Source organism: Anser brachyrhynchus (assembly GCF_964034855.1).
Source record: "Anser brachyrhynchus genome assembly, chromosome: 25".
In the NCBI taxonomy this organism is placed as follows: domain Eukaryota; kingdom Metazoa; phylum Chordata; class Aves; order Anseriformes; family Anatidae; genus Anser; species Anser brachyrhynchus.
Genome location: NC_137718.1, coordinates 6,340,159 through 6,357,359, shown reverse-complemented (window position 1 = coordinate 6,357,359; position 17,201 = coordinate 6,340,159). Strand labels below are relative to the sequence as shown.

Sequence of the window (17,201 nt, the reverse complement as noted above, 5' to 3'; positions counted from 1 at the left end):
GAAATACCCCAGTCTCTCCACTCTCAAAGAAGTTTGCTATGAGGCAGCATCAAGAACTCATTCCAGGAAGGACAAAAAAAAGACCACCATTGTCAGAGGTATGCAGGACACGTGTGCGCACACACTAAATGTCTGGAATTAATTTCTGGGCCCCAAAAACAAAAATAACAACACAAAATCACAACAACAACCAACAAAAACACTCTTATTATCATCTTACTGAAGCTTCTGAATTTGGAGAAATGGCTATAAAAACTTTTGAAAGGTGTTCAAGTTCATACCCCCAAAAGTTATTTCAAACCAGGAGCATTTCTGTAGCGTATTCTTCAGAAAGGCATCAGATGTAGGCTCTTTTGAAAGCTTAACCCACCAAATTTCACTTATCAGTCATCAGATACAGATGGTCCAGAATAACGTGGTTCTTCAGTTACCAATAACTTTCCTTTTTGCCACAGTGCCTAAGAAACTACAACACACAAGTTATTTTCTGACTCATTTGCTGATGCCCAATTTATCAGTCTGTGCACGCTTCGGCAGCTTCCAGACGCCTAGGAAGTCATTCCCTAGACAGCAGACCTAGAGAAGATTTGGGGTTACGCATTTTATAGATTATGGGACTCCAGTTTCCTACCTTGGAAGTTTTCTGCCCTCCATCAAAACAAGATTTGCTGCTCTCACGTATCAGAAAACAGAACAGAAGAACAGAACTCCTAAGCCCAGCATAGGAAAACACGTTATTTGCATTTTTTTCCCTAATAAAAATCTCGATGTAACTTATAACACAAGACTACACAGTTCAGAACTCTGAAAACATAACAGCTTTCCCAAATGGACATTTTATTTTGCATTTTCTACTCCAAACAAATCACAGTATTCATATTTACCCTTGAGTCAGCTGAAATCATTACCTTTTCTATTCTCTAGAAATGCAATGTAAATCATTTCACAGATTCCTCCTCAGAAGGCTTGTACCAAATAATTAGGAACTCCTGAACCACAGCGGGGAATGCTGAGAAGCCCTTCGCCCAAACAAAGCTGAAAGCATCACGCTGTCAGCAAGCTCCTCCGAGACGACAAGGTCACCAGGTTAAGTATAACAGGGCTTTCTGGCATTACTTAGAGGATTCTGCTGACCTAGCTTAAGAATTCTTCAAGCCTGTTTAACGGGTTGTCAACGTTCTGCTTTGCTACACAGGTCCACGTTCACTCCTCATGCAAATTGGCGCAACCTCCAGCAGAAATTACGATGCTTTATGTCAAAGCTGGAGTTCATTATAAAAACACCAGTCAGGGGCCACTTGGTATTTTGAAGCATCCCAATATATGCAAAACTATCCTGAGTTTAGAAAAGATTATTAATCATTCTGACCTTGGGTCTAATACATCAGAATCTAACAGACAGGAATCCTGCGTCACGTTTAGGCACTTCTCAGGGCAGCTAGCATTCTGAGACCTTGGTCTTCAGTAGCAACAAGCCCACCCAGTTACATAGGCTACAGGTTTTCAAACAGGGGTGTACTCTTTAAATCTGTTTTAGAAGGCAAATTAACAATTACCTACGAAAAAAAAAAAACTTGAAAATTGAGTATCTTATTAATTCCTCTTCTCCTTGTGTTAAACCTGATAAAGAACTAGGAAGATTAGACAAGGGAGACTGAGTCACGCTTTCTCCCTGTAACATATCATACACCCCACAGATTCCAGGGCCGTATATCCTTCTTTTTGCCACTCCTGTAACAAAAAAGTTGTGACCCGGGTTTTCTGAGGTGCAGTTTTACATACCTGCTCTCATCCCTGCTCTCGGCAGCGCACGTGTATGCAGGCACACACCTTTAGCACTTCGTGCCTACGGGAATATTCAAAAGGGAAATTCCAACATGCATATGCATAAGCACTAGCACTCAGAAGGAAATCCAAAACTACACAAAGAGTGTAGAACTGCATTTCTTTACGCATATTCAAATTTTTTGAAATTGTAACACTTCAATAAGAGAAGCAACACAGCCTCAAGAAGGAGGCGAAGCACCCAGTGCCAGGAATTTCTGAGCAACCGTCCCAGCACTCGCTGACAATATGGCCCCTGGAGAATCCTCTCCCATCTCCACGTTAAGGAGCTCCTTGTCCAGAAGGGTAGGGAGCATTTTTAATTCTCTCAAAGGACTATTATGAAGATTAATTAAGGTCTGAGCAGTGCTTTGAAGATCAAAACTGCTATGCTGTTATTTATTATTAAGGAACAACAAAGTGCATTTTTGTTGTCTATAATTCAACTTCATAGAGCAAACAGTGAAAGAACACATGTGCTCAAGTGCATAAATGAATTCTCCCTGCCCCAACAAGCTGTGATTTGCATAACTGCATTTTTAGTCACCAAAACCCCATCAGTAAATCTATACTCATCCCTTTGAAATATTTTAAAGGCCTTAAGGAATATAACCAATATAGTTTCTCTTCTGATTCTTTTCCAGGATAAGCTTTTCCTATCAGATATTTCTGCCTCAATTCAGCAACGCCTTTTATCCCATATGCAGCCCTACAATTACTCGCGTCAACATTAGACATATTCTGAAGTGCTTTGCTAAATCAGAAATTCAATACCTATTTTGGATGTTTCCACTCAAAACTTTTTAACTCTTAACTTGAACTGTCAAAGCCTGTTCAGAATAACGTGCCCTTAGTTGTTAGATTATACACAGTTTATGTTACACGAAGCAGGAATGCCTAGCGTAAAGCTTCAGAAGAGAGCAGGCAGGGTGTCAGCATAGGGAGGAGATAAAAATAAATAAATCACAATTATTTTGGAGCTCTGCTTTCTTCACAGACTTTTTCCCATCAGGACATGACTGACCTCTACAGCAAAATACTTTTCAAAAGTGCCCACAGCTGCAATCTAAGTAGACTTTGTGTTACTGAATGTGTACTGCTACTTCTCACTTCCTTCGGATACATGCATACACACAGTAAAACGTTTATTACAAATGTTACCAGGTTTCAATTACATTTATATTCTTAGATGCTGTACTTTGAGAGCATCTCCATAAAAACATGAAAGCTGAGTAGAAATAACACAAACTTTAAAAAAAACAGAACACCTATCCTCAAGCCTTGCCACCACAACCACGTCTTCCTGGTTCCAACAGCAACAGCCAGAGACCAAGCTCCCCAGCACCTCGGCGGTGGGATGCAACAGTGCAAAAAAGGAACGCAAGAACACCAGCTCTTGGACCTGGAGGGTAGGGAGCACTGACAACTGATGTACTAACAAACACCCTGCAATTAAAGAAGTTGCTAACAAAGGGTCAGGTATCTGCGAGACGCAGAGCATCTCACCGGTGTGTCAGCCAACATCACCTCTTCACGGGAAATACTTAAATTTTATTGGATTACCTTTTGGCTCTGTTCCCATTACCTTAGTTTGCACCCACAAGATTCTTAAAATCCGAGGCACTTTCATATTAAAAACACAGATCCCAGATTGCGAACTTCTGTACTTTTTAGACCGCTCTCAGGAGAAAGTTGTGTTATATTTAGCAGCCATATGGCAACCCTCCTCCACACACATGTTTTGTACCGATAAGAACTGACAAATGAAGTTTTCTAAAACACTGATCTCTCTGTTTTCATTTCCTTTTTTAATCTTAGAAGTTAACTGTGGTTTAATTTTTACAATTGGCATTTGACAAACAGGAAACGCAAGGGGTACCTATGCTGAATGATGCAAGCCTGAAAAGTTTTGTAATCTAGGTGAAAATGTTCAGAAAGCAGCTAAGCACTATTCTAGGCAGCCGAGTTCTCCCCATGTTAATACAATGCATCTACATAACTAAGTAGCCAAGGATCTATTGGCTTCATTATGCAACTTGCAATTGCTCTGTGTATGGCTGACTTGAAAATATTAGCTAAAGAACACTCCCCGTAGTGAATTGCTTTTAAAAAATGAGGTTACTTGAGCATTTCAAGCTGCTGTACAGCAACAGGGGAAGAAGTAGAAGGTACAGTGACAACAACTATAACGCCGTGAAGAACTTCAAAGATAAAAGAACATGGACCGTGCAGTTTTCCCATGCCCCTGGGAGGCAGGCTTTCCATACTGCCCAGCAGACAGGAGCAGGAATTTCCCTGTAGCACAGCTAATCTTACAGAAACCGCAGGCAAAGGCTCGGAGGAGGACAAGTTACCCTGAGATCCCCTGCCACGTGGGACAGGGGAGAAGGCAGGGTGAACGTACAACACAAAAATCAACAAAAACTTCAACGCAACCATGCACACACACCTTCAAAGAAAAACACACACACACAAGACAAATAAACTACAAAAAGAGAAGAAAAAAGAAAAAAGAAAAGAATTTAACACTCCAGAAAAATAAGCAGGCTGCGTTCCTCTCTAGCAGCGAGCAGAATCAATGCCTGAAATGCTCATCTGCCAGCTAAAACATGCCTACTTGCTAATCCTCTTTTGGGTACTTTTATCTTTTCCAATTCTTTCTGTGCTCTTCCGGGGAGCAGGAGGCCGGCGAGCACCCCGCGCGATGCTCCGGCAGGCCAGGCTGGCTGCAGCCACCGGGCGAGCCCTCTCCAGCAGCGCCCCAACACAGCCGGGCAGGCCAGCAGGGCTCAGGCCGTGCTGACCCCCCGGCACCTTCCTTACGAGTCACAGGTTGCAGGGCAGAGCTGGCTCCGTTTCCGAGACTGCGTGGGGGTAACCCCAGCCCTTCCCTTCTGCCTGAACAGTCCCAGGACAGCACAGCACGAAAAAGAGGCGGACATGAAACCCGACGTGCCTGAGCACACTCACGAGCTGCGTGTGCGGACTGAGAAACACAAATGAACAACCGTGGTTTTTTCCAGCTGGTGTGTTATGTTCATTACTCAAAGAAAAATTAATAAACACCCAGTACTGTGGTTTCTCTCCCTCTGCGTGAAGCTATTTAGGGAAAATATTCTTTCAGTACTGCCCATCCTACCTTCAAGCCGTGTAAAAAGCACGGAGGTGAATGACATGGCCCAAATTGCTGCCTGAAGCTCCCTTTATGCTGGACAACCCGCTGGATGCCGCAACCCTCAAGGCGCCAGTCAACTCGTTGTGCAGAGAAGCAGCAATTTCTTCCGAACACTGATTATTCCTTCCTGTCTTCCTTGGGGAGACAGCCATTGCAGAATGAAACGTAATTGTGCAATTAGACCACCACCAGTAAGCAGGGAAACAAATTGCTTCCTAGGCCAGAATTATTTGCACAGAACACACACACAAAGGGGGGGAGGGGAGAAAAACAACAAAAAACATTTAAAGATGCTATCAATCACCAAGATTTCTTCAAAACACAACAACAACAACAACAAAGGCCCACGGAAACATCTTTTTAAAACTTGCCTCAACAAAAATAAACACAAAGTGATAGAATTACCATTCCCGCATACCTAATTATCAAACCAGAGCTTGGTGGGAAGAACAAGTAAGGAAGTCTTCCAATTAACTAACTTATTTTTTTCTCCTTTAAATGTGGTCATTAAACCCTGCTGTAGAAAGATGTAGGAGAAAGCAGATCTCTGGTCTTCTGGCAGTTTTTCCCATTCTTGAACAATTCCTCCTTCAGATGCACAGCCACAAAGGTTCAAAGGTCCTCCCAGCCTTTGTTCTCAGTTCCAGCGTAGTTACAAACAAACTTTTGTTCCTGTTTCTTCAATGAAACAGGCTGCAGCAGTTACCAGTGGCTGAACTTCACATCTGAAGCTTGCCCTATGCATCATGCAACTGAAGGACTATGGAATCTCATTTACACTTCAAGAATAAATTATCAGAACTTTTTGTGAAATAAAACTATTGATTCAGTAAACCATTGAACCAACCTCCAGCAAACATTTTACACTTCTGCATATACATACAAGTGAGGAAGGATCAATGCACTTCGGTTTACTTATTGTATCAAAGATTTTTTTTGGTTTATATGAACTCGTTTGTGAATTTTGTAAGATTCTACACATTTTAGTGCAAAAGTGATGCCTGTCAGCAACTTTAAAATAACACACACATGTACGCGTACACATTGAAAACAAACAATAACACCCCAACCCTGAAATTTTCACAGCTTGTATCACAGCCAGAGAGCAAGGGGTGAGATGAAAACCGTAAGGACAAGTACTGGAAGTAGCTACTGAAGTACAGATTGATGGTTCCTAGCAGGTGGGAGTTGACTCTCTAGAGATGGTCCTTGTAAAACTCTAAACACAAAAGGCATCAAAGCCTTTTGTTTTCTTTCTTTTTTTAAAATAAATCATGCCTTCAGACTCGAGCACATGGGTTGGCCATTATCAAATCTAACGAAGACATTCATGAATCATAACAAGGACTAAAAAGAGTAAACCCCAGCAAACATTCAAAGGCTCTCGCAATAAGAAAAATGAAGCTCCAAGAGGGGTTCTCCAGCGACATCCTTCCACGACAACATAAATGAGATGGATTCAGTGATCCCTATGGCTCCCCTCCAACTCGGGATATCCTGTGCTAGCCCTGTGTACAACCCCAGTGAAGTCCGCACGAATATGCCCAAATTGTAACACTGGAACACCCTGATCAGTCACAAACCCAGTTACGCAGGAACGGATTTTGCCAATATAGAAAGTTCTACTTGGTCACGTCACAGCTGATTAATCCATTGATTACAACAAAAGCGTACAGCAGAGTTCTCCACTAGCATTACCTGGCCTTACGTCTTCAGTATAAAACTCATGCCTTCTAAAAATCTCTCATTCACGTTATCTAGAAAGAGCTGTATCCTTCATATGTCACAGACAATTAAAGGTTTGAAGGAAACTAAAAACGTATGTGGAATCAAACACTTCCAAAAGCAACCGAGTGCCAAGTTCTAAAAAATGAGTTTCTGCATCTTATATCCTCGTAAACGTTGACCTAAACCAGCTGAAGTCTCTTTCCTGCAAGCTATTATCTTCATAATTACACATTTTTTTCCAAGTTTCCTAGAAATCTACCTTCCAAAGCCCTTCTGTTCCTTCTTTTCCTACTTGCACAGGATTTTTTTGCCTTTTTCCTCTTCCCTTGAGTCAGGGTCAACCTACAACGCGATTACTTTCTCCAGCTGCAAGGAAATCAAGGCAGATCCCCTAGCTCTCCAAATCCTGCTGCCACTTCTGTTTTCACAATGGCATGAAAAGACACCAACCTGCTTTCAAAACACCAAGGATGGTATCATTTATTTTCACCCCGAGCACTCACCTTGAGCATTGTGAGTATTGAGACTGGAAAGTTCATCTACCAATTGCCAGGAAACATTGTTACCAAAAAATAAACAAAAAACCCAAAGCTTTAACATTTTAATAGACACTTGTTTAGCTGGTGATAAATATATCTCAGATAATGAGATACACAGAAGATTAAAGATGGTTTTCTGTAAGAAGCAAGAATTTTCAAATCACTTCTAAGAACCTAACACCTTCCTGTCAAAGTTATTTTTAGCAAAACTGATTATCTCAATCTGCCAGTAAGTGATGACAAAGCTTTTAGAATACCATCTTTCGTCCCTGTATCTTAAAAGCAAGCTGCCCCGAGCAATTCAATCATTGTCACCCTTCTCTACAACCGGGTTCTGGGGCTGTAGGACCGCCACCGTGCCTGCACACCGCTGAACTACCCGCCGCCACGAGCCCGACCCCCTGCACGGGATGTCACCCGAACATGCTTTTGCTGTAAGAATTTTCACTCGCTTTGTGCCTTTACGCTTGCTGTAAGGCATGGTTCCGGTACAGGACCGAATCAAAACTAACAGAGGACTGACAGCTTGTTGATCTAGCATAAAGCCTGCTTACAAAGTAAACAAACGCCCACAAGATAAATTGGCACCATCGCAGTGAGTTTATCCAAGCACCGTGCTTGGTATCCTGTGACCACGACAGATCCACCATCAGCAGATACAAGGCTAGAGCCCAGGCTGCGGCTGACCAAGTGTCCCTCCATCCAGTGACAACCTCAGGCGCATTTAAGCACTTAATCTGAACCCTGAAACCCACGGTAAGGCAGGCTCCAAACTCCTCGTCACCCTGATTTAATGAATTAATGGTGGAAAAGGAAGAAACTCCGATTCCTCTGATTCTTAGAGTTATAATGCATACACTAAATCAATGCTTTCCGCCCACAAACGTGAAAGGCTGACCTGTGGAAAGGCAAGGGAAGAGAAAGGAGGGGCAGCAACCACAGCTTCTAGAGAGGACCTGATGCCACCAAAGCAGCAGCGGGGCACAGAAGGGGAGGAGGCAATGAGCTCCACCTAAAGAAACCGCTAAACCCACAGCTCTGATGTCTCAACTTCTTACCATATTATAGTACGGACTCAGAAGAATGGCCCTCCCACTTAGATCAGTTCATTTTTCTATTCTTCATCGGAGAGAACAATTAAGATGACAGGAGGATGAATGAATCATTGATCAGTAGCGTATGCTGAACTATTGCTTCAGCTAGTGACTTCACCACCATCAAGAGGACTTGCTCAAAATGCTGCAAGTAAGCTATGGAAAACAAACTGAAATAAAACACAGGTTCCTAAAACGATGGTTTTTACAAGTGGGGATTATGGGTGGAAAAGGAGCTGCAGAGCGTGATTTTCATCTAGCATCCATAGGTGACACTACAAACTCCAGCCTTACACGTCAGGATACAGCAACACAACAGCCAGTGAATGCAATAGTCATCACCTGAAAAACAAATCTACCATATTCAAATTGTTAGAATGATGGTAGTTAATATTGAATTTAATCAGAAAGCAAGACAACATACGGAAGCACATACATGGCACGTTTACCAAACTGATTACAGTAAACCTGGTAGCATTGGTTTATCAGCTTAAACAATCAGCACCTAATTAACTGTGCATTTAACAACTAGGTAATAAAGTTTCTTCTCAGGGAAAATCAGATTGCAAAAGTCAACATCAGCTTAGAGACGATTAACTTCCTGTCCACTGCTGGGAAAGCAAATCCAATTTACTAAATACTTCAAAGGGCAGTTTTTAATTATTTTGCCCACTTCCAAATAACGTAACACTACACACACACAAATACAATAAGCTGGTCTAGTTGAGTATTTGTAGAGACTCTAGGAACAGAGAACACCAAATAAGCAAAGCACATTACGAAGTCTTTGCGTGTTTAGGAACAGCCCCAGCCTAGTAGCTCCTAGGGCAGAAGCCCCAGCAGAGAGGCCGGCAGGAATCCTTACAGTAGGAACCCTGTGCGGCTGCAGCCTACATAATCTGCAGCAAGATATTAACTTGGAACATTTCTTTCAGGCTTTCCATTACTCTGTATTTCTAAAGCAACTTCTAGGAAATAAATACACATTCTGAGTAGGATTTACCTAGTTTACCCGGCTTCAAGCGGCACACGGACACATAGGAACATATGCACACGGAGCACCATACCGGCTACATATCTCCATAGTTTTACTCAGGAGAAATGGAGGCAATGCAGAAAAACTGTTCAGAGAAGCCCAGCAAGTCACCAATAAAAGCAGAAGTAGGATTCAAATGACCACTGCATAGCTGTATCAATGGAGAACGACAGCTTCTCTGCCGTCCTACCCTTTTTACCCAACACAACAATTAAAAATTGAAAATTCCTTTAAGTTTTCCAATTTTAATTGTTCAACACCAAAGATGGTGATATATTTTCAGCTACAATACAGGTTAAAAAACAAACACAAAACCCACAAACACAAAACTGATGTTTAAAAGAAACACTTTCAGCCCGACAGGCTCACAATTAGTGAATGGCTGCTGACCTGCAGCTGGACCATTATATCCGCAAGTTATGGGATTCTCCAAATTCGGGTTGGCTGGAAGACCTCATTTACATGACAATAACTATAAATAAAACAGCCTCTCTTTGGCGTCCATGGTATGCACATCCCTTCTCTCACTTTGGCTAAGAGTGCACAGCCAACCACTTCAAAAGATTAGCATTACAATAGAAATCACTATGAAAATCAACATGCTCAGACTGGCCAGACTTGTGGGCCTGCTTCACACCAGATACCAAATTGACTTATTTTTTCCAGTGAAAACTGTTGTGGATTTTAAAAGTTGATAAACACTTTAATTCATTAATTTCACATTACGGTATTAGACCTCTCCAGGGCAGCTACCACAGCCGAACAGCGAAGCTGAACAGCATTCCTTCTTGTAGGCAAGGTCACTTAAGGCGCTTGCCTTTCAGTTCAAATTCTTGCCTACGTCTGGCGGAGAATGAGCCTACCAGGAACCCTCTCAGCTCGGATTTTCATAAAATCCCTCCATCAGAAAGCTCGCAGCCTCTGCTGGAACAAGCTGCTGCTGCAGGCCACCAAGGGCTGAAATCAGGAATCGGAGCTGCAGCTCGAGCACAGCTGCGTGAAGGAACCGGCCCCACACACGCTACACCTGACAGAACACACGCAGTCCCAAGAGAGCAATCAGTCCAGGTTTTTGCAAGTAAAATGTACAAATTTACCTACATCTCTTTCTATCTTCTTTTTCTGCCCGTACTCTGGAATCACCCAAAATGGTATCGAGGCGACGACTGCTGGACAATAGCTTTTCTGCCATGCTCACAGCCACTGGGGTCAGATAGGAACTATGACTTTGATAAGAATATTTTGAGAGGAAGCACAAACAAAAATAATCACCCAGTTCATGAAGAGGCCAACATCTTCCTCTTATTTGTGGAGAGGAGGAAGCAAAGGACAAGGGAACCCACTGCAATTTTTCTGTCTTATACAAACTTCTCTAGCCACAATAAAGTAAGAAAAACATCATTTATTTTTGGAAATACGTATATCGGGCTCCTGAAAAACACACCGAATCGTTGTACAAATATATTACTGTGCTTGACCTGTTTGTTTTGAAACGGAGAGAAGTTCACTGGAATCATCCCCATAACATGGCCTGACACTGCATGGAAAACAATGCCTTCAAATGGCAAAATAACATTTCCTTTACAGAAGTTCACAAAAGAAATGAAAGCCCAGGGGAAAATAGCCATAGTAGCACTGTTCCCCTTTTTACCAGTCAGATTTCCTCCACTCCCCCTGGGATCCTCACTGCCACAATCCCACCCCCTTAAGTTTACTGACATCATTGTATTTCCCCTCACTTGCACTACAGAAAAGTAGAATGTTAGGAACTGGGATGCAGACATTTCACAACCCATCAGCAAGTGGCACAAGAACCACTGCAACATTCAGCTACAAACGCACAGAAAAATCTAAAAAATAAAACAATTCCTTAATGTCAGTTCTGCTGACCTGCCTCAGATGCTCTTTGCTTATTCAAAAACTTGATAAATATACTTTAAGTATACAAATCCCATGTTAAGACTACAAGCTGAACTATTGAACAATAATTTGCTTCTGGCAATGAACTACTATTTCTGTACATTATGCACGGTATTAATACTGCATTAATACTTTCAGTTCCGTTGTTTCCCCAAATAATAGGTTTTATAAAACATATTGCCAGACTCTCATCCCATTTTTTTCCCTTTCATTGCCTCAATCACTATATGTCCTCAAAGGAATAAGATTTTGATTCTTCCAGATGGCTTCAATATGAAACTTCATGAAATCATCAGACATACAAAGGTACACACTCTGGTATGGTGCTGGCAACCTTCAATACATTTCACGAAAACCGATCAGTCCAACCACAAGAACTATTTGCTTGCTCTTTATCATGAAGAATATATAATGTTTTACTTGCCAGTCAAAATAAATTGCTCAGTCAAGGCTAACCTAATTTTGCAAAACTGAAATGAAGAGACATCTGTGCAGTGGGAAATGAATTGCATGGTATTAAAGAAGCATACGTAGGACATTTGTCCCTATTCTGTGGAAAAGGTACCTAACCCCTGCTCAGAACTCACACACTTGACAGAGATATTCTTGTAACAGTCTCAAGAGCCTAATCATCCTGCTCCATACCGAAAGAGGAGTGTCTTGTCATTTCTGGATCTCTCTCTTCAAGATTATATCTTTCTTGAAACGAAATAGCATATTTTAAGCTTCTAACTTCTCGCCTTTTCGCCTGTTCCCCTGAACTGCATTCCTCCCAGTGACAGTATTGGCCAACACAACAAACTGGACTCCCATCCACAGTGAAGGCTGTCCAAGTCCCTGTCCAAAGTGCTGTTTTCTGCACTATCTCATGTAGAAAGTACAGAGGTGTAACAAAAAATGACTTCTTCCCATCACCTTCTTAGAATTCAAAAGTCACCAATGCAGTCTGGAACAGGAGACTGTGACATGAGATGGATTCTGGGGAGAAAGAGACGGGACCGCGGGGACGCATCGTTCCTGAGAGGAAATCTACGTGGGCACGTGCTTGTCAGTTTCAAAGGCTCGTTTACTTCCTCTCAAACTGACACGGCTGTTTGCCCAGAGCCCAAAAGAGAGATTAGGGATCTCCTTACAAGACCCTACACTGCTGTCCCCGCTCACGTCCCTGTCTCAGGTCGGCGTGAAAGCCAACCAGGACAGAATCCCAGACCAAGCCGCCTCCAACAGCGCGGTGCCCGCGGTTCTCTTCACGGCGCTGTGACGGCGTCGTACGGACGTGGTCTGCTGAGCACCCTCGTGGGTCTTCGCTGCACCTGAAAGGGTCTAACAAGGCATTAAGCGGCCGCGGTAAATGTCACTGAGGACACCTCGCACAATGGAGAACCAGGCCGGACGGCGGCTGCCCGGCACGGTGCTGTGCTCCCCACGTCTGGGAGCGCTGTGAGGCAGCACCACGCGGACCCAAACCCCGATTATCCCTCATTTCTCCACAAACGGCCGCCTGGCGATGGCGGGGCTCGCCGCGACACCCCCCTCCCTCCCCTCGGAGTCGGCGACACGGGACGGCGACACACCGCGGGGGGGACGGCGTCGGCTCCCCCGCTAAAACGCAGCGGGCGGGAAGAAAAACGACGGCCAAAACCAGCAAAAAAAGACGAAAACCCCCAAAACCACCGCCGCGAGACAGAGCCCCGGGCGCCTTTATTTATTTAATTATTATTTATTCATTTGCTCGCCCTCCCTCCCGGGGGGGGAACCGGCCGCTAACGGCCGGAGCCGCTGACAAAGCTCCCGCGCGCCCCCTCCCCTCGCCCCCGCCCCCGCCCCAGCACCGCCTCCGCGACACGCGCGGCGCTATCGCGACACGAGGCGCCCCCCTCCCCTTCCTCAGGGAGTCCCCCCTCCATCACGGAGCCCCCTTCCCCCCCCCCCCCCAATATCACAGAACCCCCCCACACGCACTCACCTCGCTCCGCCGCCGCGGGGGAACCGAGCCCGGGCGCCCTCACCGCCGCCTACCAGCCGCGTCCCGACATGGCCGCTGCCGTCGTCGCAGGTGAGGGGGCGACGCGCCCCGAGCCGCGGGGAAGGGCCCCGGGGCCGCTCCGTGGACGGGGGGAGCCGCGGCCGGCACACGCCCCCCTAGCACACGCTCCGCGGCGCAGAGAAAGGCTCCGGCCGCCGGCGGGGCCCATGCGCGCTGCTGCCGCCCGCCCGGCTCCGCCCCGCCGCGGGGAAAGGGCGGGCGCTGAGCGGGGTGGCGGAGGGTGGGCGCGGGGCGTGAGATGGCGGCCGGGGGGGGGGGTGGTGTTGTGTGGTGCGGGGGCTCACTGTGGCGCTGGGGGCTCTGCAGGGGGGCTGCGGGGGTCGCGGGGGATCGCAGCGAGGCTGGGGGTCGTGCGGCTGCTGAGGGTGGGCGCAGACAGTGGACGGTGAGAGCGGGGTGGGAGTGGGGGTGCGCCTGGGGCAAGCACGAGGGGCTTCTGTGGGGGGAGTGTGGAGGGGGTGGGTGCTTCGTGGGGGCCCCCCCCAGCCTCCGATTTGCCCCCTACCCCAGCCTCCGGTTCGGGGCAGGGCTGGGGAAGGAAGGGTTTGCCCCCCAGTGAGGGGCGAGCAGGGCTGCAAAGGCAATGGGGTCTTCTGGGGCTGTCCCCACAAACGCGACAAGAGGGATGGAGGTGAGGGCTTGCTGAGCCTGCTGCTGGGGCTGCAACTGCTGTTTGACCGGTTGCGTTGGAGGGAGAGGTGAGCATCCAAAATCTCATCAACGAGGTGCCGAAGTTTGTGTTCCTTAGTGTTCACGTGGCCGGGCTGGCTCCCTGCCTGAGGAATGGGGCCCAGCCAGGACAGAGGTGAAGGAGGTGCCTCCTGCACCTGGCCCTCACAACTCCCATGGTGGTGCAAGACCAAGGAGGGGCCACAGGGCTCACCTGCAGCTGGACTACTTGCACTGTGCACAATACACGCTTCTTCCCTGTGATACAGCTTCAGGTGTATTAAGTCTAGCCCCCAGACTGCTGCTTTATCAGGAAAGGTTAACTCACTTCAAAATTGAAGTGAGGTTTAGGTATTAACCACAAATTCCTTCCTCCAAAGGAGTGAAGCGCGTTCTGAAAGAGCCTGCTGTAACGGAGGAGCTCATAGGTGGAGATACTGCTCTTCTGTGCTGTGTTTTGGGAGCTGACCCCAGGCACTTTGTAATGTACACGTGCTTCATAGATGCTTTACCGTATCATCAGCATCTTCAGAAACACGTAACTTTATTTTGCTGGCAGTAGGCAACGTCGAAAATCCTTCCCTGATAATTATCTCCGCCCTTTGGTGACCGCAGAGGTTAGATATCCAATGGCTGGTGTGTATTTATGCCTTCAGTCATGGCATTGAGGCAGCTATGCCAGAGGCACAGCGGTGAATAACCCCGAGCCGTGTTGGGATGGTGTGCACCATGCACCTGGGGACTCACGCAGAGCTGTGGTTTGTGCTGTGATTCACCCTCCCGCTGACACCTACGTGGCCATTGCAAAACCAAATATCAAATGGCCCACTTGGTACACTTTTAGGAATCTTTTAAATGAGATTCATGGTGTAGGCTACTCCATGAGCTGGATTTAGTGGTTTTTGGTTTTTGCTTTCAGCTGGGAAACAGCATAAATATAATACGTAATCTATGTTAAGACTACGCATGATACCAGCTATCCAGAGCGTTTGGATAAATGATACTGCTGTTTGCTAATTGGGAAGCTAGGGATAACAAGCCATAAGCATGTAGTAGTTCTGAGTTGTGAGCTTTAATTTAAGAGATTTGAAGAATTTTTTGTTGTTAAAGTTGTGAAGAAAATTTTCCAAGCCTGTCGTGGGTAACCGATGATAGCTGTAAATGTGCAGAGTCTGGAGCAATAGCTCTGAGACATGTGAACTGCTTCATGCCAGCGTATGCTGTGCCAGATGCCACAGACCAAATTGTAGTTGAGAACATCGGTGGGTTTGGGCTCCCTGTGTAAGGAGACGGCAAATAGCAAAGATATTGAACAGCATCCCCTAACGTGGGGAACAGCGTAGCTGTGTGGGCTAATAAACAAAAGAGGACACGAAAAGTGCATACATTAAGATGATGATGAGGCAAAATCATGTGATTTATTGTGCTGGTGCCTACAACTCTGATCCTGTCAAACCCGACAAGTTAATTAAGATGAGCCAGGACTGTGCCCACATGGCTCACTGCTGATAAAACCTGGGGGCACCGGCAGCGGCTCTGTTGACTCCGTATGTAGGAGGCTGAAGTTTTAGTGATGTGTGAGACGATCCCTATCTCTCCATTGCTGCTCTGAGTGACTTCTAAATCCCTGGATGAAAAATACCCAGAGCATCCTGAAGTAGTGGAGCCTATCCCTCTTTATTAGATGCCACCATCTCTCTTGCGGTTTCAGTTCTTCCTTATTTTGACTGGCTGTCACTGGGTGATTTTTGAAAGGCTTGTTTGTTGCTCTTCCCAAGCAGAGTATTTTTCATTATGTCTGTCTAACTCAAAACAAATGGTGGGCTGCACATGGGAATGCAGCTTGAGAAAACTGGAGATCAAAGAGAGGTCTTGACTCTGTGCTGAGGATCCCTGCTGCATTTCCCCTTTAACTGCCTCCCACCAAGCTCGTGGCTTATGATTTGAAGCTTGCTGTCTTTCTTTTCTTTTGTCTGAACATCTTTTCTTGAAAACAACAATAATAATAAAGTGAGAATGTTTTCCCATTGCAAACTTTCTCTCTGTTTCTTGTTCCATCAGTCCTTCATCTTGCTAATTTTCTGGAAAACTTCAATGGCTCTTCAGGATGCCAGGAAATGCTTCAGCTTGAATGAAAAGTAAAGCACAGAGCCCTTGTATCCAGTTCACCCAAACAGGAAAGGGCTGATCTGAACTGCTTCAGCCCTTGCCAGTTAGAGGTTGCTGTTGTGTGTCTGGAGGGCTTGTCTGCCCTTTGCATGTTGGATCTGAAGGTCACTCTGCCCTGATCACCACATCAGCAAGTTAGCCTGCACTTTCAGGGGAAAAAAAAAAAAATCCTACCCAAAGGATGGTAGGGAGAAATATGGCCAGGTGTCAGTTCCTGACACATCTCCGTTTTTACTTTCTTCTGCTAAAAACTGTGGTTTGGTATCAAGAGTATTGCTTTGGTTTTCTCCTCCCCTAGTGAGAACTTCCCTGAGCCGTGCAGTTTGTTACATATGTACATTTTTTTCCCCCCCCACTGAGACGCAAGATTAGGGAAACTAAAGGAGGGGATTTTTCCTGACTTAGAACTATTGGTTTTGGGGAGGGCTTTTTTATCTGGCAATGTCAGTGAAAGGATGCCTCGCTGTCAGCTGAGAGAAGCTGCAGAGAGCAGCTATGTTGCTGGCTGGTTCAGAGTGTTTTGTTGTTCCATATAAGCCGGCCTTCAGAAGATACTTTTGTGAGATAACACTGTATCTCTCCTTCCTTTACTTCACAATCTGCTTTTCTTAAATATTTTTCTTGGAATCAAATATTTATGAAAATAATCAGTTACATTCACAGATTTCTTCCGAGCTTTATTTATTTTGAGAAGATGCTGATGCTATTGCCAAGCAGTATGAGACTGTTTACAAAGTAAACTGGGACCGCAACAAAGAAGCGTGAAAGTAAAAAGGTGGGAGAAAGGAAGAGTGAGAGACAATGTATTGCTGTTCCTGAAAGCTGCTTTGCATTTCTATAGCACCTTTCCTCCCAGTGTTTCAGGGCACATTGCAAGCATTAGTCATACCTCATGCTAGATTTGAGAGATGAGTGAGGCAGTTCCTGCCCCCATTTAGAGGAAAAAAATCTGGATATCTGGAACCCAGGGAGAAAATCTTTTCTGGACCTTTCTGTGGAA

General features: G+C 45.3%; 1 protein-coding gene across 7 annotated transcripts in view; it reads right to left on the bottom strand.

Moving 5' to 3' along the window:
* The window catches only part of ARHGAP32 (Rho GTPase activating protein 32), a 262,127-nt gene extending 248,573 nt beyond the window's left edge, over positions 1–13,554 (bottom strand). For 6 of the 7 annotated variants that reach the window (XM_080567501.1, XM_080567509.1, XM_080567507.1 and 3 more), the window contains exon 1: positions 13,283–13,554. The gene's annotated coding sequence lies outside the window, so the exon portion shown is untranslated. The remainder of the gene's footprint in view (positions 1–13,282) is intronic. The other variant, XM_080567508.1, reaches the window with a different exon arrangement.
* Between the last annotated feature and the right edge of the window lie 3,647 nt (positions 13,555–17,201).